The following is a 23,128-nucleotide window of genomic DNA, read 5'->3' as shown; positions in this document are numbered from 1 at the left end:
GAGAGCAATGAGGATAGCCATAGTTATTATCCCAGACTTTTTGAATGATTTCTGTTTTCTTTGAAGACTTTAAAATTTTCTTCTACTTGTCCAGTTCTGTTAATGTAAAAACAAGTTTCATTTATGATTGCATAGGTGCCTCCCGCAGCTGCTGTAAGAACATCCAATACCCCTCTATTTTGCATGACAACTGATGCTAGACTATTTATTTCTAACTGTCGACTATCTATGGCCTGCGTGGTTGCATTCCAGGATAGTTGTAGTTGGAGTGAAATGTTTAAAATTGATCATCCTAATAGTGGGATTCCTGCAAACCAAAAGAGGCTATGGAAGAGAGTGTCCTATACCAGGTTTTTCTAAGATAGGCATGATAGCCAAATTCTGGGTCCCCTAAGAAATGTCTTTTCTTTAGCTTATTTCATTTTTGAGATTGGAGTGAGGTGTTGAAATTCTTTAATGTATGTAGCAAGGTTTCAGAGAAAGTTCCTAACTAGTCCTCTATCTGTCTTAAATCTGAGAATGAGAAAGGAGCGTGTGCTCTGACTATTCCTTCAGCTTCTGCTACTTCTTGGAGGGGTCAGAGAGGAGCTGGTGTCTATGTGGAGTTAAGAGCCTGCGTGTTGGCTGAGGTGGAGGGCTGCAGCACAGAAGGAAGGGGAGGTAGTCCCCATGAGTGAGTATGAGGAGGGGAAAAGGGAGGGGTAGAAGGCAGCAGTGATGAAGGAGGGGAGGAAGAAGAGGTGGAGGGTGAGTTCAGAGATAGCATCAGAGAATTATATGGAGGAGGTACAGGGGGATGTGACCTGAGGGATCAAAGTTGGAGTTTTAGGAGGTGGAAGTAATGAGGAGGAAGATTTCTGAGGAGATTTCTGGTGTAAAAGCAGAATTTGGTAGGAAGAACAGGCTTGGTAGAGGAAGGGAAGGAAGGAAAAGGAGTGCCTGAATGTAAAGGATCTCTGACCACCTGCTGTTGCACTGGATAAAGTTCTCTATGTCTCAGGGAACTTGGAAATTGAAAGTGCCACTGACTTTCATTGTCCATTTTGTATTGCAGCCATACAGAGGTTGAATAGAAAATAAGCTTTTTAGGTCTGATGTCTCCTTCCATGTACAGAGTTCTAAGGTTGTGAAGGAGACAGCCCAGAGGCATGGTTTTTTTGGGGGGCCAAGCCAAACTTGAATCCCCCATTTTAGATGGCTTGGGTGAGAATAAGGATCTCTAGAAAGGAAAGAACAGGGGAGATTCTGAGTGAGACAGCCATCCCCGAATCAGTCAGAAATCTCCAAGGAAACAGAAAACCATGCTTGGAGGCAGATGCCTCCAGAGCCAAGGTGTTTCTTCCCATGATGAAGTCGTCCTGCCCGCCGTGACCCTAGGGGACAGTGAGGATCACTAACCTAGCACTAGGTTTTTTTCCATGGGTTGTCCTGGACAACAGAAAAAGGAGAGAAAGGGAGAGTACAGGATCCTGCGGTGGAGAAATCCTTAACTCACCCAGCCGAGATTTGATGTCTGGTATTGCATGGGCATTTGGCCATGGCAGGGGCTGATTCCTCACCAATCAGTCGGTCTCAAAGTGATCCCAGTCTCGGGTTTTGGCACCAAATGTTGGAGAAAAGGTGCTCACTGGGACACAAAGACTGACACAATTGCAGGCAGGAAATTTATTGAGAAGTTCTTCAAACAGAGGGGATCTAAAGATTTCAGCCTGCTTCTGGGAGGAGGGGAGATTTGAATTTATACAGTACTTTCCTAGGCAGGGAAATGATAGGCAGTGGGAGGGGGTCAAGGGTCCAAGTGAGGTGCAGAGGCCAATAGGAAGCCCTACAGGTGAAAATTTTCCCTTGTATGGCCAGAGAGTCATGAGTTAGGGATTTGTGTTTTCTTGGAATTCTGGAGGAGCAGATGGTGCTTTGTTCTGGAAGGAGTGAAGGTCTTTATGTCATTTTACTCCCATTTCCATGTGGCTTCTTTGTTCAACCTTTAGGGGAAGTGCTGTGCTTTTAGGCACGTAGATTTATATGGCGGGAGGCTTGTCTTTCCTCAATGCATGTCTGGGGGAACGGAGTCAAAGCTTGTGAATTATTGCAAACCTAGTGAGAGAGAACCTCTAACATAAGCACTTATTGGATATGTGGTTTCCAAACATTTTCTCACATTCTGTAGGTTGTCTTTTCACTATCATGATGAAGTTCTTTGATACACAAAAATTTTAAATTTTGATGAATTCCCATTTTTCTGTTTTTTCTTTTGTTGCTTGTGCTTTTGGTTTAAAGTCTAGGAAACTATTGTCTAACACAATATCCTGATGATGTTTCCCTATATTTTCTTCTGGGAAATTTATAGTTTTTGTTCTTATATTTGGGTCTTTGACCCATTTTGAGTTAAATTTTTTTATATGATGTAAGGTAGAACTATGCCTTCATTATTTGTGTCTGGATATCCAGTTTTCCTAGCATCATTTGTTGAAGAGACTCTTCTTTACAATATGAGTGGATCTGACACCTTTGTCAAACATCAGTTAACTAGCTTGTGGGGCTGCTGCTTCAGAGCCTCAGAGTTTAGCTGTGGCTGCAAATGGGCTTGATCATCTTCTCGCGGTGGTAACAACTGCAGATCCTTCTGGCCCTGTCAATGTCAGGGCCGGATTTGGGAAGGATGGGGCTCTAGAGCCGGGCCTTGCTGGGGTAGAGGCGGGGGTGGATGGGGTGGGGACTGGCCATGTCGCAAGTGACCAGGAGTCTGGTGCAGCATTGGGAGTACGAGGTTTAGGAGAGATGCCAACTTCAACTCTTGGGGCCAGCTGGTGGAGGCAACAGATGAGTATCAGACATTAGCAAGACATCTACAAAAAGAGGCCCAAGCTCAACATAATAATTCTGAATTCACAGAAGAACAAAAGAAAGCAATAGGCAAAATTGCAACATGCTTGGAATTACAAAGTGTAGCTTTACAGTCTACACAGTCCCAAGAAGAATTTAAACTGGGGCATTTGAAGAAGCTAAACCAATCCTAAGGAATATTCTTACATATAATAAAGAATTCCCATTTGATGTTCAGCTTGTTCCACTAAGAAGAATTTTAGCACCTGGTGAAGAAGAGAATTTGGAATTTTTTTTTTAATTTTATTTTATTTATTCATTTTTTTAAAAAATATTACATTAAAAAAAATAAGGTCCCCACTCACCCCACTGCCCCCACCCCACCACTCCCCCCACAGCAACACTCCCCCCCACCATCATGACACATCCATTGCATCTGTTGAGTACATCTCTGGGCATCGCTGCACCCCATGGCCTGTGGTCCACACCATAGCCCACACTCTCCCACACTTCATCCAGTGGGCCATGGGAGGACATACAATGTCCGGCAATTGTCCCTGCAGCACCACTCAGAACAACTCCAAGTCCCAAAAATGCCTCCACACCTCATCTCTTCCTCCCATTCCCCGCACCCAGCAGCCACCAGTGCCACTTTTTCCACATCAATGCCACATTTTCTCGATTATTAACCACAATAGTTCATGAATAGAATATCATTAAGTCCACTCTAATCCTTACTGTATTCCTCCTTCCTGTGAACCTTGGCTTGGTTGTGTCCATTCCACATCTATGTCCAGAGGGGGCTTAGATTCCACATGGATACTGGATGCAATCCTCCTGCTTTCAGTTGTAGGCACTCTAGGCTCCATGGTGTGGTGGTTGACATTCTTCAACTCCATGTTAGCCGAGTGGGGTAAGTCCAATAAATCAGAGTGTAGGAGCTGAAGTCTGTTGAGGCTCAGGGCCTGGCCATCATACTGTCAGTCCAGAGATTCAAATCCCCTAGATAAATCTTAAATCCCAGCACCAACTACAATTCCAGTAAAGTAGCATGAAAGTCTTGTGAAAAGAGATCCCATCTGAGTCCAGCTCCATCACGCAGAAACACCAGCTCCAAAGAAGGGCCAGCTGACATGGCAGTGAACTCCATCTGCCATGACCATAGAACCTGTGGGTCTCTTTAGCCCTCAAAAGAACCAATACCTGGGGTTGTATCTACTTCATCTGTCTCTGAGACTCTGCTCAGGTGTGCATAAGGGCAATCCTTCTGACAACCTCCAGACTCTTTTTTAGAGACTCATATCCATATAAACTCATTTGTCCTTTCCATTTCCCCCTTACTTTAGGTCAAACAGCATTTTTAACTCCTGTTATTATAAGTAGACAGGGATATTCTGCTGGTCCACATTGAACCTTTAATTCAAGGTCATTTTCTAGTTACGTCATCAGCTGGTACTTGGTAGTGATCCCTCGGTGCCAGGGAGGCTCACCCGTGGGTGTCATATCCCACGCTGGGGGGAAGGCATTGCATTTACATGCTGAGTTTGGCTCTGAGACTGGCCACATCTGAGCAACACGGAGGCTGTCAGGAGGGAACCCTTAGGCACAGTGCTGCTCCAGGCCTTGTTCCCACCTCAGGTGTATAGGGTCACAAGCATAGTCATTAGTATCAGGGGGTCACTGTTGGACCCTCATTCTTTCCTGGTCCTTGCTGTTGCACCTGGGGGACTGCCGCTGCTCCCCTAGGGACTACAACAGAGAATTTGGAATTTAAAGAAGTTGAAGAAGAGGGTGGTGCTGGACCTGGGTCTCCTGATTCCTTTCCTGGAAGAGTTCCTGGCACTTTATCACAAGGTTACCCTCAGAACCAGGAGTGATGTCACGATCAGAATTGAGAAGATTGGTCTGAAAGATGCTGGGCAGTGCATCGATCCCTGTATTAAAGTTTATGTGGGGAAGCAGACTTGGTCCAGTGGTTAGGGCGTCCGTCTACCACATGGGAGGTCTGCGGTTCAAACCCCGGGCCTCCTTGACCCTTGTGGAGCTGGCCCACGTGCAGTGCTGATGCGCACAAGGAGTGCCATGCCACGCAGGGGGTGTCCCCCGCATAGGGGAGCCCCACGCGCAAGGATTGCTCCCGTAAGGAGAGCTGCCCAGCACAAAAGAAAGTGCAGCCTGCCTAAGAATGGCCCGCATGCATGGAGAGCTGACACAACAAGATGATGCAACAAAAAGAAACACAGATTCCCGTGCCACTGACAACAACAGAAGCGGACAAAGAACATGCAGCAAATACACACAGAGAACAGACAACTGGGGTAGGGGGGAGAAGGGGAGAGAAATAAATAAATAAATAAATCTTTTTAAAAAATTAAAATTTATGTGAAGGTGCTGAACAGCATAGATGTAACTCCCATGGCTTCAAGAAAAGAAGACACATATGTACATTTTAATGTGGACATTGAGCAACAGTGGTTGAAAAATTAACCATAGGTGCAGCTATCTTCTTTACATTCAGACACTACAAGCCTAAGAAAAGATTTGCCAGCACCATGTGTTTTGCTTTCATGGAGAGGGATGAAATTAAACCTGAGCCAATTGTAACAGAACTTTTATAAGAAACCCACTGACTTTAAAAAGAAAGAAATCGCAGTTATTGGCCAAGAAACCACTTTATCGTCATCTACAGAAAACTTTGCACAAGGAATGACCCTGACATGAATGTCCTGGAACTTCTGTGAAACTTACCACTCAGTAGAAACCATGCTAGCTGTGGGTTGCAGATCCACCCTTCCACAAGCAGGGTGCGGGCTGTACCCATGCCAGTATGCCAGACCAAGCCTGACGCACATCCCTTCCACAGAATTTCAAGGCCAGCACAGCACTGACGTAGAAGACTCCTTTGGATCTGGGCTTAATACCAATTTTGAGACATGTTTTTACTTTTCTATTAATTGTGCAATTAATGGCCTCTTTTCTCATTTACTGCTCTACCTCTGCTCTGCCTCCTGGAACAACAACTCCCACTTTGTGAATAGGATGTGCTTATCTTCAGACTCAATACAGCGATAAGAATGTGCTAGAGTTTACACATCTGCTCACTTCTGCTCCGGTATGCTTTTTTGGTTTTTGAGGTAACTTCAAACTTTGGGTTGATGGGGGTAAGACATGAAACTGCTTTGAGAAGAATTAATTGGAACAGTTAGGCTGCCTACCTAAGAAGGTCAGTCTGGAAATGTCTAAGCTGCTCCTCAGAGCTGGCTTAATGTCATCCTGATCTGAGTGTTCCTGCTTGGAAATCGTGCCTTGGCCACATCAGTGTCCTAGGTGGGAGTGTGCCCTGAATTACAGTCATGATTTTTCCAAATGACCAGGTTGTTTTTTGAAAAGTGAGCATATTTTTAGTCATGTTGATTAGCTGTTCTTCTGCATCACACTGTTACTCTTTCCGATAATGATTCTAAGGTTAATGTTGGAATCATCTCAGAATAATTACAAATTTTATGAGTATTCAGCTACCCTTAAAGTAGTTGGCAGATGGTTTTATAATGTCTACTAAATCAAGTAATCTAAAATTAATGAATCAGATGCTAACAAGATACAGCAGGAGTAGCTGCTGTTTTTCTGACGAGTGTGAAACCTTAAAACCTGCATACCTCTTCTTATAGAGATGATTATGCACCTCTGGAGAGATTATTCTATTTTCTTTTCTATGTAAATAGGATTTAATAGGATTGCCATTTATTTCCTCGTTATGTACATCAACATTCATCCATATGAAAATATGGAGGTCTTTAGCTTATTATGAGTTGACTATTTACATTGCTTTTGACTTAATAATGGGGCATAAGTAAAACTTTCATAGTATACATAAGGTGACTATTTGATACACAGAACTTTGATTCATGGTGGGCTTTCTGTGGGTTAAATGTAGAACCCACATATTTTAATAGTCACTGTTTTAAATGAACAAGGCTAGCATGAGGGGAATGCAGTGTCAGAACTTGGCCTACTTTTGACCTAGTGTAACCCTAGTTATACATTTCAATATGTTTGCTTTTTATTTTTATTTTTTTTATTTTTTTTAATATTTATTTATTATTATTATTATTTTTTAATTACATTTAAAAAAATATATGAGGTCCCATTCAACCCCACCGCCCCCGCCCCCTACTCCCCCCACAGCAACACTCTCTCCCATCATCGTGATACATCCATTGCACCTGGTAAGTTCATCTCTGAACATCACTGCACCCCATAGTCAATGGTCCACATCATAGCCCAGACTCTCTCACGTTCCATCCAGTGGGCCCTGGGGGGATCTACAGTGTCCCGTAATTGTCCGTGAAGCACTATCCAGGACAACTCCACGTCCCGAAAACGCCTCCACATCTCATCTCTTCCTCCCGTTCCCCACACCCAGCAGCCCCCATGGCTACCGTTCCCACACCCATTCCACATTTTCTCTGTGGACATTGGATTGGTTGTGTCCATTGCACACCTATGTCAAGTGAGGGCTTAGATTCCACATGGGTACTGGATGCACTCTTCCCGCTTCTAGTTGTAGACACTCTAGGCTCCATGTTGTGGTGGTTGACCTTCTTCAACTCCATGTTAGCTGAGTGGAGTAAGTCCAATAAGTCAAAGTGTAGGAGCTGAAGTCTGTTGAGGCTCTGGGCCTGGGTGTCATATTATCAGTCCAGAGATTCAAATCCCCTACATATATCTTAAACCCAGCACCAACTACAATTCCAATAAAGTAGCATGCAAGTCTTGTGAAAAGAGATCCCCTCTGAGTCCATTTCCATCACGCAGAAACACCAGCTCCAAAGAAGGGCCATCTGTCATGGCAGTGAACCCCTTCTGCCATGACCATAGAACCCGTGGGTCTCTTTATCCCTCAAAAGAACCAATACCTGGGGTTGTATCTGCCTTATCTGTCTCTTAGACTCTGTTCAGTTGTACATAGGGGTATTCCTTCTGACAACCTCCAGACTCTTTTTTAGAGACTCACAGCCTTATAATCTCATTTCTCTTTTCCATTTCCCCCTTACATTAGGTCAAACCGCTTCCCGAAGTCATGTTATTATATGTAGATAGGTATATTCTGCTGTTCCGCATTGAATCTTTAATTTGTTTGCTTTTTAAATTAAGTAACCACAGTAAGCTGTTTCAACCCTTGCACTTCAAAAGATCTAGTCTTTACTTTCAGTTGTCTGTTAGGTCAATTCCATTTACTGGATAGATGTTAATAAAAACTATAAAAGCCAGAAAAAATTATTAACCATATCTATGTAGTCTTATCTCTTATCTTGATTGGATTAATTCCAAATTCTTCAGTGATTCAATCCACAATCATTCTAGGGGATGAAGAATTTGCCTTAAGAAATTACTTTGTGGGAAGCAGACTTGGCCCAGTGGTTAGGGCGTCCACCTACCGCATGGGAGGTCCGCGGTTCAAACCCGGGCCTCCTTGACCCGTGTGCAGCTGGCCCATGTGCAGTGCTGATGAGAAATAAATGAAAATAAATCTTTAAAAAAAAAAGAAAGAAATTACTTTGTTTACGTACCACTTAGACTGTTTTGTTAGATCCCTAGACTGTAAGCTCCTCAGGGGCAAGAACCACATTTTCTCCATGTTGTAAATTTTCTAAGGTGCATGGCAGCACTCTGTGCCCTGTGAAGTACTCAGTACCTTTTATTTGATGTTGCTGAGGGAAACTAAAATATAATCACTCTTTATTTATTTTTTAATTAATTAATTAATTTTTATTTCTCTCCCCTTCCTCCCCCAGTTGTCTGTTCTCTGTGTCTATTTGCTGCGTGTTCTTCTTTGTCCACTTCTGTTGTTGTCAGCAGCACAGGAATCTGTGTTTCTTTTTGTTGTGTCATCTTGCTGTGTCAACTCTCCGTGTGTGCAGCACCATTCCTGAGTAGGCTGCACTTTCTTTCGCACTGGGCAGCTCTCCTTACGGGGCGCATTCCTTGCGCGTGGGGCTCCCCTGTGCAGGGGACACGCCTGCGTGGCACGGCACTCCTTGCATGCATCAGCACTGCACGTGGGCCAGCTCCACACGGGTCAAAGAGGCCCAGGGTTTGAACCGTGAACCTCCCATGTAGTAGACGGATGCTCTAACCACTGGTCCAAGTCCGCTTCCCCTATAATCACTTTTTAAAAAACTACTATTAAAATGTAGTAAAGCTAAAAAAAAAAAGTCAATTAGCCATAGATGTGAGGGTTTATTTCCAAACTCTCAATTCAATTCCTGTCCGTCTATGTCCCAGTGTCATGCTGTTTTTGTTTCTGTGGCTTTGTAATAAGTTTTATATCAGGAAATTTGGGTGCCTCTAGGACCAGCAAGGGACAGCACGGGTGCCACAAGCCTCTCCTCTTTCTAAAGCTCCATTTTCTTGATTCAGCATTTGTCCACTTACTGCAACCCTTTAGCTATTGTCTGAAGTTTTGGGCAAGATGGCTCTGTCAGTTTTTGCTAGATGTTCAAAGATTCTGTGGGGAATGGCACCCTGGAGTGTCCTGTGCTGCCATCTTGGTTGACTGCTAAGGGGGATGTGTGTGTGATAACTTATATACAACCTCAAATTTCCCATTATATTCTTTTTCAAATATGCAATTCAGTGGTGTTAATTACATTCCCAAAATTGTGCCTCCATCACCATCATCCATTGTTAAGCGTTTTCTGTGACCCCAAACAGACACTCTGTACCAATTATACATTAACTACCCATTCCTCTCTCTCACCCATCCCCTGGTAACTTGTATTATATTTTCTGACTATATGAATTTGCATATTCTGCTTATTTCATAGAAATGAGATCACACGGTATTTGTCTTTTGGGGTCTGGCTTATTTCACTCAACATGATGTCTTCAAGTTTCATCCATATTATAGCATGCATCAGAACTTCATTCCTTTTTACAGCTATATAATTAAATCCCATTGTATGTTTATACTACATTTTGTTTATACATTCATCTGTTTATGGACACTTAAGTTGTTTCTACCTTTTGGCAATTGTGAAAAATGCTGCTAAGAACATCAGTGTGCAAATATCTGTTTGAATCCCAGCTTTCAATTCTTGTGGTTGTATACCTAGAAGTGGAATTGCTGGTCAAAAGGTAGTTCTATTTAAACTTTTTGATGAACTTCCAAACTGTTTTCCACAGTGGCATCACCATTTTGCAGTCCTACCAGCAATGTACAAGGGTTCCTATTTCTCCTCATCCTCACTAGCATTTATTTTCTGATTTTTAAGTAATAGCCATTCTGGTGGATGTGAAGTGTGTTTCTTATTGTGGTTTTTATTTGCATTTTCCTAGTGGTTAATGATGCTGAACACCTTTTCATGTGCTTTTTAGCCATTTATATGTCTTCTTTGGAAAAATATTTATTTAAGTCCTTTGCCCATTTTAAAAATTGGATTGTCTTTTGTTGTTGAGGTGTAGGAATTCTTTATATATTCTTATCATGTATATGGTTTCCAAATATTTTCTCCTATTCTGTAGGTTTTCTTTTCACTTTTTTGATAAGGTACTTTGATGCACAAAAATTTTAAATTTTGATGAACTATAATTTATCTTGTTGTTGTTGTTGTTGTTGTTGCCTAAGCCATTGCCTAACACAAGGTCCTGAAGATGCTTCCCTTTGTTTTCTTCTAGAAGTTTTATAGTTTTGTTCTTATATTTAGGTGGTTGATCCATTTGGGGTTGATTTTTTTTATATGGTGTGAGGTAGGGGTCCATCTTCATTCTTTTGTGTATGAGTACCCAATTTTCCCAGCACTGTTTGTTGAAGAGATTATTCTTTCCCCATTGAGTGTTCCTGACATCCTTGTCAAAAATCAAATGGCCAGCTAGTAGGTGTAGCTCAGGACTTTTAGCTCCTTCTTTCCATACATGAGATCCTGGATTCAACCCCCAGTACTGCCTAAAAAAATATATTTTTTTAAATCAATTGGCTGAAGATGTGAAGGTTTATTTCTGAATTCTCAATTCGATTCCATTGTTCTATATATCTATCCTTGTGCCAGCACTACACTGTTGTTGTTTTTTTTATTACTCTGTCTTTATTTTTTTTTCAATGTTACATTAAAAAAATATGAGGTCCCCATATGCCCCCCCACCCCCCTCCCCCCACTCCTCCCCCCACAACAACAACCTCCTCCAACATTATGGGACATTCACTGCACTTGGTGAATACATCTCCAAGCACTGCTGCACCACATGGCCAATGGTCCACACTATAGTCTACACTCTCCCCCAGTCCACCCAGTGGGCCATGGAAAGACATTCAATGTCCAGCAACTGTCCCTGCAGTACCACCCAGAACAACTCCAAGTCCTGAAAATGCCCCCACATCACATCTCTTCTTCCCACTCCCAACCCTCAGCAGCTACCATGGCCACTTTCTCCATCTCAATGCTACATTTACTTCCATTACTAATCACAATAGTTCAGAATAGAATATCAGTAAGTCCACTCTGATCCATACTCTATTCCTCCATTCTGTGGACCCTGGGATGGTTATATCCACTCCACCTCTGTATCGAGAGGGTGCTTAAATTCCACTTAGATGATGGATACAATTCTCCTGTTTGCAGTTGTATACACTGTTTTGATTATTGTAGCTTTGTAATAAGTTTTGAAAAGGGAATGGGGGTACTCCACCTTTGTTCTTCTTTTTCTAGATGTTTTTGGCTATTCAGGGCCCCTTGCCCTTCCACGTGAATTCAATGATTGACTTTTCCATTTCTGCAGAGAAGGCTGTTGGAATTTTCATTGGGATTGCATTGAGTTTGTAAATAGGATTGGATAGTATTGACATCTTAATGATATTAAGCCGGGCGTGGTGGCATGTGCCTGTAGTCCCAGCTACTTGGGAGGCTGAGGCAGGAGGATTGCTTGAGCCTAGGAGTTCTGAGCTGCAGGGCGCTATGCTGATCGGTGTCTGCACTAAGTTGGGCATCAATATGGTGACCTTCTGGGAGCGGGGAACCACCAGGTTGACTAAAGAGGGATGAACCGGCCCAGGTCGGCAAGGGAGGAGGTCAAAGCTCCCATGCTGATCAGTAGTGGGATTGCGCTTGTGAATAGCCACTGCACTCCAGCCTGGGCAACACAGCGAGACCCCATTCCTATTATAAAAAGGAAAATTCATGATATTAAGTCTTCCAATCCATGAACTTGGGATTCTTTCCGTTTTTCAGGTCATTTTTAATTTTTTTTCAGCAGTGATTTGGGATTTTCCATGTACAAATTCTTTACATCCTTGGTTAAATTTATTCCTAAATATTTAATTCTTTTAGTTACTATTGCAAATGAAATTGTTTTCTTGAATTCCTTTTTGCATTGTACATTGTTGGCATTTATAAACACCACTGTTTTTTTTGTGTTGATCTAGGCAGGCAGCACAGCCTCATGAAATGAACATTTCCTTTGGCAGGCCCTATTTAGGAATATATGAACATCTTTTTCCCCAATATAACATAGCTATACTCATTTACAATTCCCCTAATCATGATTCTTCTACTCCTTCTATTTGACCCTGTAATTTTTAATGTACCTGTCAAGTATATTTCTCAGAGACTTAAATCTTTGGATTGTTGATATGCTGGTTGGCCCTGAAACCCAGCAGAGAGTTGCTGCCAATTCCTCCTCTCCAGTTCTTTGGTCTTGCCCCGGACAACTAACAAAACGATGATGATGGACCATTCCCATCCCCAAAACAAGGAGTGTCTTCAACTGTAAGCAAAACAATTCCTTTTTTCTATCCCATAATATCTAAATCCCCTCTCAATTTGAAGCAGTCAGAGCAGACATCATCCCAAATCCCTCAAGATGGAGGAATGAACAAAAATAAGGGGGGATTTCTTGTTATTGTAGTTATTATCTTGTGTTAATGGAGTGTCTTGCAATATTGATTGAAAAATAAAATATGGCAGTGGACTTGGCCCAGCGTTAGTGCGTCCGTCTACCACATGGGAGGTCCAAGGTTCAAACCCCGGGCCTCCTTGACCCGTGTGGAGCTGGCCCATGCACAGTGCTTATGCGGGCAAGGAGTGCCCTGCAGGGTGTCCCCCGCATAGGGGAGCCCCACGTGCAAGGAGTGCGCCCCGTAAGGAGAGCCGCCCAGCACCAAAGAAAATTCAGCCTGCCCAGGAATGGTGCCGCACACATGGAGAACTGACACAACAAGATGACGCAACAAAAAGAAACACAGATTCCTGTGCCACTGACAACAACAGAAGCGGACAAAGAAGACACAGCAAATAGACACAGAGAACAGACAACCGGGGTGGGGGGGTAGAAGGTAAAAGAAATAAATACATAAATCTAAAATAAATAAATAAATAAATTAATTAATTAATTAAATTAAATAAATAGTATGGATAAAATAAAAGTAGCTGTGATGCCCCAGCACCTGGCCACGGGGCTCAAGATGGGAGCACTGTTGGTATAATTGGAGGTCAAGCAGAGGCTCTTTTCCTCTGGGAAGTAGGCATGTGTTTTTCCAGGAGGAGCAGGAAGATGAAATGAGGCTCAGCACAAAATAGCCATGCAAAGGGTACTTGTTAAGAAGGCAGTTGCAGGAGTCAGGGCTCAAATCCTTCTGCCTCTCCTCCTGTTCTCCATTAGTATCTATGCTCAGGGATTTTGCCAGCCTTTTAACAAACTGACTTTAACCCTGCAGTGGAAGAACCTCAGTGTTTGTGCCATCTTGAAAGCTGCAGCCACACTCTTTCCCTTGCTCCTCCACCTTACAGATAAATTGCAGCCTGGATAAAAAAGTCCAGGAGGACCCACCTGTTCTTGATCAGTGCTTTCCAAACTACAGGTTCACAGGTGGGGAACTCAATGTAATAGATGGGAACAATAATGTTAAAAAGTATCAATAAATTTTAAAATATCAGAGTGCCTGTTGTTAAAGAAAGACGGGGGCAAGGGGAACTTTGTCAAATGCCTTTTTTTGTGTCAATTGAAAAGATCAAGAGGTTTTTTCCCTATGTTCAATTAAAGTGGTATATTGAATTAATTTATTTTCTTATATTGAACCAACCTTGCATTCCTGGATAAATCACATTTGATTATGGTATATAATCTTTTGATGTGCTCTTGGATTCAGTTTGCTAGTATTTTTTTTTAGGATTTTTGAATCTATATTCATAAGGGATATTGGTCTTTTTATAAGGGATATTGGTCTTTTCTTTTCATGACATATCTTTATTTGTCTTTAATTAGGGAAATGCTTGCCTCATAGAATGAGCTAGGGAGTATTCCTCCTCTTCAATTTTTAAAGAGTTGGAGAACATTAATTCTTCAATGACTGTTTGAGAAAACTCACCAGTGAAGTACTCTTATCCTGGACTTTCCTTTGTTGGGAGATTTTGTTATTGGTCTGTTTTGACTTCTCTTTCTTCTTGAGTCAGATTATTTGCCTATTTCATCTAGGTTATCTAATTTATTGCTGTGCAATTGCTCATAGCATCCTCATAATCCTTTGTATTTCTGTGGGGTAAGTAGTAATATGCTCCCTTTCATTTCTGATTGTTATTATGTCCTCTCCCTTTTTAAATTTTGTCAGTCTAGCTAATGGCTTGTAATTTTATTGATCTTTTCAAAGAACCAACTTTTGAGTTTGTTGATTCTGTTGTTTTTCTATTGTCTATTTCATTTATCTGTGCTGTAATCATGATTTCCTTTCTATGAGCACTTTTGTTTAGTTTGCTCTTCTTTTTCTATTCCCTCCAAGTGTGAGGTTCAGTTACTGATATGAAAGCTTTTTAAAAATGTAAACATTTAGAGCTATAAATTTCCCTCTGAGCACTGCCTTTGTTGCATCTCATAAATTTGCTATGTTTTTTTTCATCTCAATATTTTCCTAATTTCCCTTGTGATTTCTTCTTTGGCCCATTTGTTCTTTAAGATATATTTTTATTTCCCCCTATATGTGAATTTTCCAATTCTTCCCCTGCTGTTTATTTCTAACTTTATTTCATAATGATTAGAGAACTACTTTATATGATTTCAATCTTTTAAAATTTATTGATACTTATTTTGTGACCTAACATATAGTCTATCCTAAAAGATGGTTTGTATGTACTTAAGGAGGGTGTGTATTCTGCTGTTTTAGATGAAATGTTCTATATCTGTTAGGTCCAGTTGGTTTATAGTATTGTTCAAATCCTCTATTTCCTTACTGGTCTTTTGTCAGATGTTCTATCCATAGTTGAAAATTATGCATTGACGTCTCCTCCTTTTAATGGAGAATTGTCTATTTCTCCCTTCAAACCTATCATTGTTTGCTCCATATATTTTGGGCTCTGTGGTCAGGTGCATATGTTTATAATTGTTATATCTTCATGATGTGTTAGCTCTTTTTATCAATATATAATGTCCTTATTTTTTCCTTTTGACTGTTTTAAATTAAAGTCTGTTTTGTCTCATATGAGAATAGCTACCACAAATCTCTTTTGGCTACTATTTGCATGGAATTTTCCCCCATCCTTTCATTTTCGATCTACTTGTGTCTTTGAATTGAAGGTGCATCTCTTATAAGTAGAAAATAGTTGGTCATGCTTTTGTAAAATCCATTCTGCCAATATCTGCCTTTTGACTGGATATTTTAACCCATTAATATTTAATGTCACATTGACAAGGAAGGATTTACTTCTGCCAGTTTGCTATTTGGTTTGTAAAAGTCAAATATTTTTTGTCCCTCAATTCTTCTGTTACTGACCTCTTCTATTTAAAATTTTTTTTTTAGGTCCCAGGGCTGGAGATTGAACCTGGCACCATGTACGTAGGAAGCCAGCACGCAACCATTGAGCCACATTGGCAACCCTGAGTTGGTTTTTTCATTTGTTTGCTTGTTGTTTTTGCCCTTGTTTTTAGGAGGCACTAGGGATGGAACCCAGGACCTCCCATGTGGGAAGCAGGTGCTCAATAGCTTGAGCCACATCCATTCCTGCTGTTATTTTTAATTTAGTTGATCTTTTGTAATGTATCATTTAGAATCCTTTATCATTCCTTTGTGTCTAATTTTTCAGATTTTTTTTTTGTGGTTACCACTGGGGCTTAAATTTCACGTCTTAAATGTATATCAGTCCTGTTTGATTTGACACCAACTTAACTTCAATAACATACACTAAATATGTTCCTGTACCTCTCTAGTCCCCCATCTTTTACACTGTGTATCCAAACCATAGATTGGTGCTCACAAAACAGAGTATCAGCTAGCTCTTTGTTTTTATTAAAAAAGAATATCCTTTTTATTGTCTGTGCCTTTTGTGAGCAAAACTTGTTAGTATATGTGTATATCCTTTTTATTACAACATGTTAGGATTAGGGACCCCCAATTTCTCTTTTTGTTGCAGGTTTTAGATTTCCAACCTATAAAGTAAGTTTATGGACCAAATTTCTAAGGAACTTTTTTAGTAGTGTTGAATAAACTCATAAAATGGATTTCTAGAAGTGTTTTGGTATTTACCAAATAATTGACTATTTCCTATAGAAAGGTTAGAAAATGTGGGTTTTGTTTTATACAACTTGTATGTACAAAATTTTGTGACAGAACATGTTCTTTGCTTCCAAGAATTGGGTTGGGAACACTGGGGTTCAGAACCTTGTAGAATGTCAGCTTTATTCTAACTTAAATCTGAGGGTAGAGGACAAGGATCCCAACCAATTGCTTATGTTTCTTTTTTTTTTTTTTTTTTTTAAAGATTTATTTATTTATTTAATTTCCCCCCCTCCCCTGGTTGTCTGTTCTTGGTGTCTATTTGTTGCGTCTTGTTTCTTTGTCTGCTTTTGTTTCTTTGTCCGCTTCTGTTGTCATCAGCGGCACGGGAAGTGTGGGTGGCGCCATTCCTGGGCAGGCTGCACTTTCTTTTCACGCTGGGCGGCTTTCCTCACGGGCGCACTCCTTGCGCATGGGGGCTCCCCCACGCGGGGGACACCCTTGCGTGGCACGGCACTCCTTGCGCGCATCAGCACTGCGCATGGCCAGCTCCACACGGGTCGAGGAGGCCCGGGGTTTGAACTGCGGACCTCCCATATGGTAGACGGACGCCCTAACCACTGGGCCAAAGTCCGTTTCCCTGCTTATGTTTCTTATGTTCTATTATATAGTGTTATTAATGATTAAACTGGTCTTAATAAAATTCCTAGCAGTGGAACTTTAAAATTCATGTGCTAGATTTTTGGTAAAATGATTCAGTTAGCATTTACATTTCAAAGTTGTTTGCTTTGTTTTTTGTTTTCCTAGATAAATGTAAATTTAGTATAAAGTAGAAAAGAAAATGTTAATGGTTAAATTTCTCATTTGTGTTTTATTTTCTTGAATACTTTTTTCCCCATAGTTATTTGTTTAAGATTGAAAAACCATTGAGCTTTGGTCAAAAAAATAATAAATGTATCTTATTTTTTTAAAAACCATAGATTTATCATTACTTGTTATGCATTTACATTTTAGAACCTGTAAGAAAACCCAAAATATAATAGTACTGACAATTATATTTACTCATGTACTTTTAAAAAATTTATCCCACCCCTCTCCCCTAGGTGGTTCTCTTGTCTGTCTGCTCATTGTTTGCTCACCTTCTCCAGGTGGCACCGGCAACCAGACCCTGGACCTCCCACATGTAGGCGAGTGCCCAGTGGAATGAGCCACATCCACTCCCTGTGGTGGTGTCTGCTGGCTTGTAGCATCTGCTTATCGCAGCGGGTGCAGTGCCTAACTTGTTGTGGTGGGTGCGGCATTTAGCTTGTTGTGGTGGGTGCAGCATCTGCTCATCTTCTTTAGGAGACACCAGGACCTGAACTGGGACCTCCCGTGTGGTAGACAGGCACCCAACTGGTTGAGCCACATCCGCTTCCCTACCCATGATTTTTATTGGAGATGTCTGTTTCTTCATGAGTTCTTGATCTATTGGCTAGTGTCTTACTTTTCAACCTGAAGAACACCCTTTAGTATTTCTAGTCAGGTCAGTATAGTACTTATGAATTTCCTCTACTTTTGTTTATCTGGGAATGTCTTATTCTCACCCTCATTTTTTCCTTTATTAGAGAAGTTGTGGGGAAGCGGACTTGGCCCAATAAATAAATCTAAGAAAAAAAAGAGAAGTTGTAGGTTTATAAAACAATCATGCGTAAAATACAGGATTCCCTTCTACTGCCTGACTACCAACACCTTGTATTGATGTGGAACATTTGTGACAATTGATAGCACATTTTTATAACTGTACTATTTTTTTTTAAAGACTTATTTATTTCTCTCCCCTTCCCTCCCCCCCAGTTGTCTGCTCTCTGTGTCCATTCGCTGTGTGTTCTTCTGTGTCCACTTCTATTCTTGTCAGTGGGACTGAGAATCTGTGTCTCTTTTTGTTGCGTCATCTTGCTGTGTCAGCTCTCCGTGTGTGTGGTGCCACTCTTGGGCAGGCTGCACTTCTTTCACGCGGAGTGGCTCTCCTCGTGGGGGTGCACTCCTTGTGCATGGGGCTCCCCTACGCCCATGGTTTATCTTAGAATTCATTGTGTAGTATAGTTGCATGGTTTTTAAAAAATTATTCTTTTACCATGTATACAATCTAACATTTCTCCTTTAATCATAGTAGAAATATATTTCTGTGCTGTTAACTGAATTCACAACATTGTGCTACTATCACCACCATCCATTACCAACTCATTTCCATTATCCCAAATAGGAACTCTGTACTTTTTAAACCTTAACTTCCCATTCCCTATCCTCATCCCATTCCTTGTAACCTATATTCTAGATTCCAACTCTATGAGTTCACTTATTCTAATCATTTCAAATCAGTGAGATCATACAATAGTTGTCCTTTTGGGTCCGGCTTATTTCACTCAAAATGATATTTTCCGGGTTCATCTTGTCAGGGATTCTTAACAAGGGGTCAATGATCTTGAATTTAAATAAAAAAACACATTATTCTCGTGGGGAGGTGTTGGTGTAGGTATGATATATTTATTAAATAATACACAGTATAGTGTGGACTTAGTAAGACGTCCATGGTTTTTACCTGACTGGCAAAGGGGTCCGTGGAACAAAAAAGGTTAAGTACCCCTGATCTATATCGTCCTGTGTATTAGACTTAATTCCTTTTTATGGCTGAGTAATATTCCATTGTATGTATAAACCACATTTTACTTATCCATTTATTGATTGATGGTCATTTGGGTTGCATTCATCTTTTGGCAATTGTGAATAATGCCACTGTGAACATCAGTGTGTAAATATCTGTTTGGGTCTCTGATTTCAGCTTTTTTGGGGTATATTCCTAGTAATGGGATTACCAAGACATATGTGCAAGCTTCTGAGAATTTTATGAAAGGACGTTTATTTTAAGTGGTACTGGGGCTGGACATTGAACCCAGGATCTCATATGTGGGAAGCTGGTGCTCAACCACTGAGCCACTTCAGTACCCCTGAGTTGGCCTTTTCATTTGTTTGCTTGCTGTTTGTTTTTCATTTTCAGGAGGCACCAGGAACTGAACTGGGCACCTCCCATGTGGGAAATAGGTGCTCAACTGATTGAGCTACATCCACTCCCATTAAACTTCTTTTTTCATCTGATACTCCTCCTGGTATATTGTGTCCTAGTCATTTCAGTTGCTTCCCTGTGACCAGCACTGTGTCATTGATTCATTCATTTATCCAGTCACAAAGTATTTAATAAGCACAAACTAAGTGCCACACACTGTATTACGTTCCTAAGATGTTACAGTGAATAAAATAGACAAAAGTGAAAAAAAAAGTGGAATAAAGATGCTGCGTGAGGCCTTGAAAGTCCAGACTTGCCCCCTCCAGACCCGCAGGTTGAAGATCAATGTCTCTGATACTGAAACCCAGAAGTTGCTGAAAGAGATCAGAGAAAGCAACTCACAACTGACCGTTGCGGGTGGAAATCCAGATCGTAGGAAACACCGGCCATCTTCTCGTGACTTCCTTTTCTGAACCTCCCTGGAATCATTCTCTCACAAAGCTATGGGCCTTCAAGGGGATGGTGGGTGGCATCTGATCCCCTCAGTCACAAGTTAGTTGCCAAGCTCCATGTTATTTTAGCCTTGGTTCTGTCTCCAGCGTATGTAAAACACATCCCTTAACTCTGTTGTTGTGGTTGTTGTGGTTGTTTTTAACCTGAAAGAATTTGTTACTGAGAGAAAAACTAATAAGAGTTCGAAAGATTTTGCTTTTCCTGCAAATTCAGTACTGTGGAGACTGTTTTTCAAGGCTTGATGAATTCTGGTCCTCTTGTGAAAAGGCTAATGTGTCCATTGTCACTGAAACACAGCAACAGCAGCTTAAAATCCACAATCATACAGCCTGACAACAGCAAATGGGATTACATCACAAAAGAAGGGGAGGCACAAGGTAGGAGAGGGGTATGTTCAGAGATTCAAGGCAGAGCACAAGCTAAGAGTTCAATTTGGCTTCAGAAAAGTTTTATATTTAGCTTTCTGATGAACTGCCAAACTGCTTCCACAGTGGCTGCACCATTTTACATCCAGATCAACAATGAATGAGTCTTCCTGTTTCTCTGCATCTTTTCCAACATTTGTTATTTTCCTTTTTTTTTTTCTAAATAGCTTTTCTAATGGGTGTGAAATGATATCTCATTATGGTCTTGATTTGCATTTCCCTGATGGCTAATGATGTTGAGCATCTTTTCATGTGTTTTCAGGCCATTTGTATATTTTCTTTGGAGAGATGTCTATTTAAGTCTTTTGCCCATTTTTTAAAAACTTTTAAGAAAATTTCTGTGGTGTTATTGTATAATGAGGCATTGAAACATTTGAACAAATCACTGTCTGGGTGGTGAGACAGCTGCTTTCTCCTTCACTTCTTTGAGCTGCTAGAGCAATTTGTCAGTAGATTTAAAAAGAAAGAAAAAGACAACCTTTTGCATTACTTAATTCTTTCCAAGCATGCTGTGGTACAACACAGACCTCTCCTGTCAGATGCAATTAGTCTAGAGTCCAAACACCACACACAACATCTCAGTGGCAGCAGTGCACTGCGCCCACTCCCACTGGGGCCCTGCTCTTTTGTGTATGACATTTGGAACATCTGGAGGAGTGTGAATAGTATCAGGGAGAGGAGGGAGGAGGAAACAGCATGGTTGCCTGGCTGGGAGGTACAGGGCAAGCCTGAACATGTCATTGGTGCAAACGCAAGCACTGTTGATGTTCCTTAATAGGAACATTGGGTGGAACCCCGTGTTTCAGTTTGCCAAAGGGCTGTTCATACAAAGTACCAGAAATGTGTTGGCTTTAATAAAGGGTATTTACTTGGGGTAAGAGCTTACAGTTCCAAAGCTGCATAAGTCCATCTCAAGGCACAGTGAGAGGTGCTTCCTCAAGTCAGTTGCCACGTGTTGAAGCGAGATGGCAGGTGATCTCTGCGTGGTCTCTGGCTTCCTCTCCGAGCTATACTGTCTCCTAGAGCTCACCTGAGGGCACCAGGCATAGGCCTTGTCTCTTTTACCTGGCCTCTTAGGCTTGGGCTGCTCTGCTTTTTTTCCTGATTTTGGCTGCAGGCTATCAGGCAAATGACTTATCTCCCCATGGGGCCTCAGCTGCTTGAGCCTCTCCTTTCTGTCATATTGTTACCAGATTTTACTTAGGTTCTTGGCTATGCTGCAGAAAGGAATTTCAAAGGCACACCGGGTGAGTTAGGCCAGTAATTTATTCAGGTAGGGAGGAAAGAGAAATGGGAGAAAATAATAGATCAGGGGTCCCAGGTAGAGGAAGGAGTTGAAAAGTGATAAAGCAGGCTTATTTACAGGCTGCAATTCCCCATTATAGGTTATAAATCCCCAGGTCTACTTGTGTGGCCACATGGCAGGGGAAAGATGGTGAGAGCAGCACAGCGCGCAGAGGGCAGGAACGGGTCCAGAGGCCAGAGAGCTGAGCGCGTGCTCAGGCCTTGCGGTCTGCTTTATAAACTATTAATTATTCCACCCCTTTGCTAATGACAGGGGAGGGATTTCAGCTTTTTTCTTTTTTAATTGATTACCCCACCCTTAAATTCCCCAGTGAGCACCCAATGATAAAGTCCTTGGGGAATATACGGGGCTTTTCTGTGCTTCTAGAAGTCTTTATTCTGGATAGCAGGATCTTGGGGGTGGGGGTCTTCCAGCAGCCATCTTGGGGTTACTAATGTCCACGTGGACTCTCTTGCCAGGTTCCAGATCCGTCTATTAATTCCCTGTCTTACTTGCCTGCTTCAATATGGCAGAATAAAAAATGACAGAGCTCTCTTGCCTGGTGTGTCTCTGTTTTTTATAGAGATCACCTGCCATATTGCTCCCAGCAAGAGGGAGGAGACTCAACCTGAGTCATGCCTTACTGCAGCAGTCCAACTGAAAAAAGATCCCATACCCACAGGAGTGGACCAGCCTACAGATATAATCTTTCTCTTTTGGGGATTCATAAAATAATTCGAAACTGCCACACTTGGGTCTTCATTGGTCTTGAGCTGACCTGTAACCATGCTGATGACTCAGCTATTGCATAGTCTAATAGTCCTGGGCCATGATACTGTGCTGGATTTTCTGGAATGGAAGACCAGACAATTTCTTCACAATGGCAGCGTTCCCCTGGAATGCTATTCTTCCCATGTAAGGCATAGTGCCCCAATATAAATTACGTCCAGTTGGGTTCTGTCATTATCAAATAACTGGTAGTAATGCTGAATGAAGCCGGATCAGTGTCTTCTCCCAAACTGGCTTGTTGCCCATTGCAGAGCATCACTGACCTCGCTGAGACCCTAGGGACTGGCGCAACGGTGGCAGGGGCGGCAGCGGCAACCCAGCTTTTTGCCCATTTTTCAGTTGGGTTGTTTATTTTGTTGTTATGTTAAAAGATTTCTTTATATATTCGGCTATTAAACCCTTATCAGAGATATGGTTTCTAAATGTTTTCTGCCATTGCATATGTTGTTCTTTTACTTTCATGATTAAGTCCTTTCAGGTGCAAAAGTTTTAAATTTTGTGTAAAGTCCAAGAAATGGTTGCCTAACACAAGATCCTGAAGATACTTCCCTATGTTTTTTTCTAGGAGTTTGATAATTCTAGGTCTTATATTTAGATCTTTGTTTCATTTTGAGTTGATTTTTGTATATGGTATTAGGTAGTGGTCCTCCTTCTTTTTTTTTTTTTTTTTGCAAGTGGAGATCCAGTTTTCCCAGAACCATTTGTTGAAGAGATTTTTCTTTCTCAATTGAAGGTCTTTACTACCTTGTCAAAAATCAGTTGGTCATAAATGCGAG

General features: G+C 41.4%; 1 protein-coding gene and 1 pseudogene across 1 annotated transcript in view; both read left to right on the top strand.

Moving 5' to 3' along the window:
• SELENBP1 (selenium binding protein 1) overlaps positions 1-23,128 on the top strand; it is a 91,378-nt gene that overhangs the window by 24,845 nt on the left and 43,405 nt on the right. The gene's annotated exons all lie outside the window — the stretch shown is intronic.
• LOC101426793 (axin interactor, dorsalization-associated protein-like) lies at positions 2,723-5,678 on the top strand (annotated as a pseudogene).

The sequence above is a fragment of the Dasypus novemcinctus genome, chromosome 13 (assembly GCF_030445035.2).
Source record: "Dasypus novemcinctus isolate mDasNov1 chromosome 13, mDasNov1.1.hap2, whole genome shotgun sequence".
Classification (NCBI taxonomy): Eukaryota; Metazoa; Chordata; class Mammalia; order Cingulata; family Dasypodidae; genus Dasypus; species Dasypus novemcinctus.
Note: the sequence above shows the minus strand (reverse complement) of the source record. Positions and strands in the feature narration are given on the sequence as shown.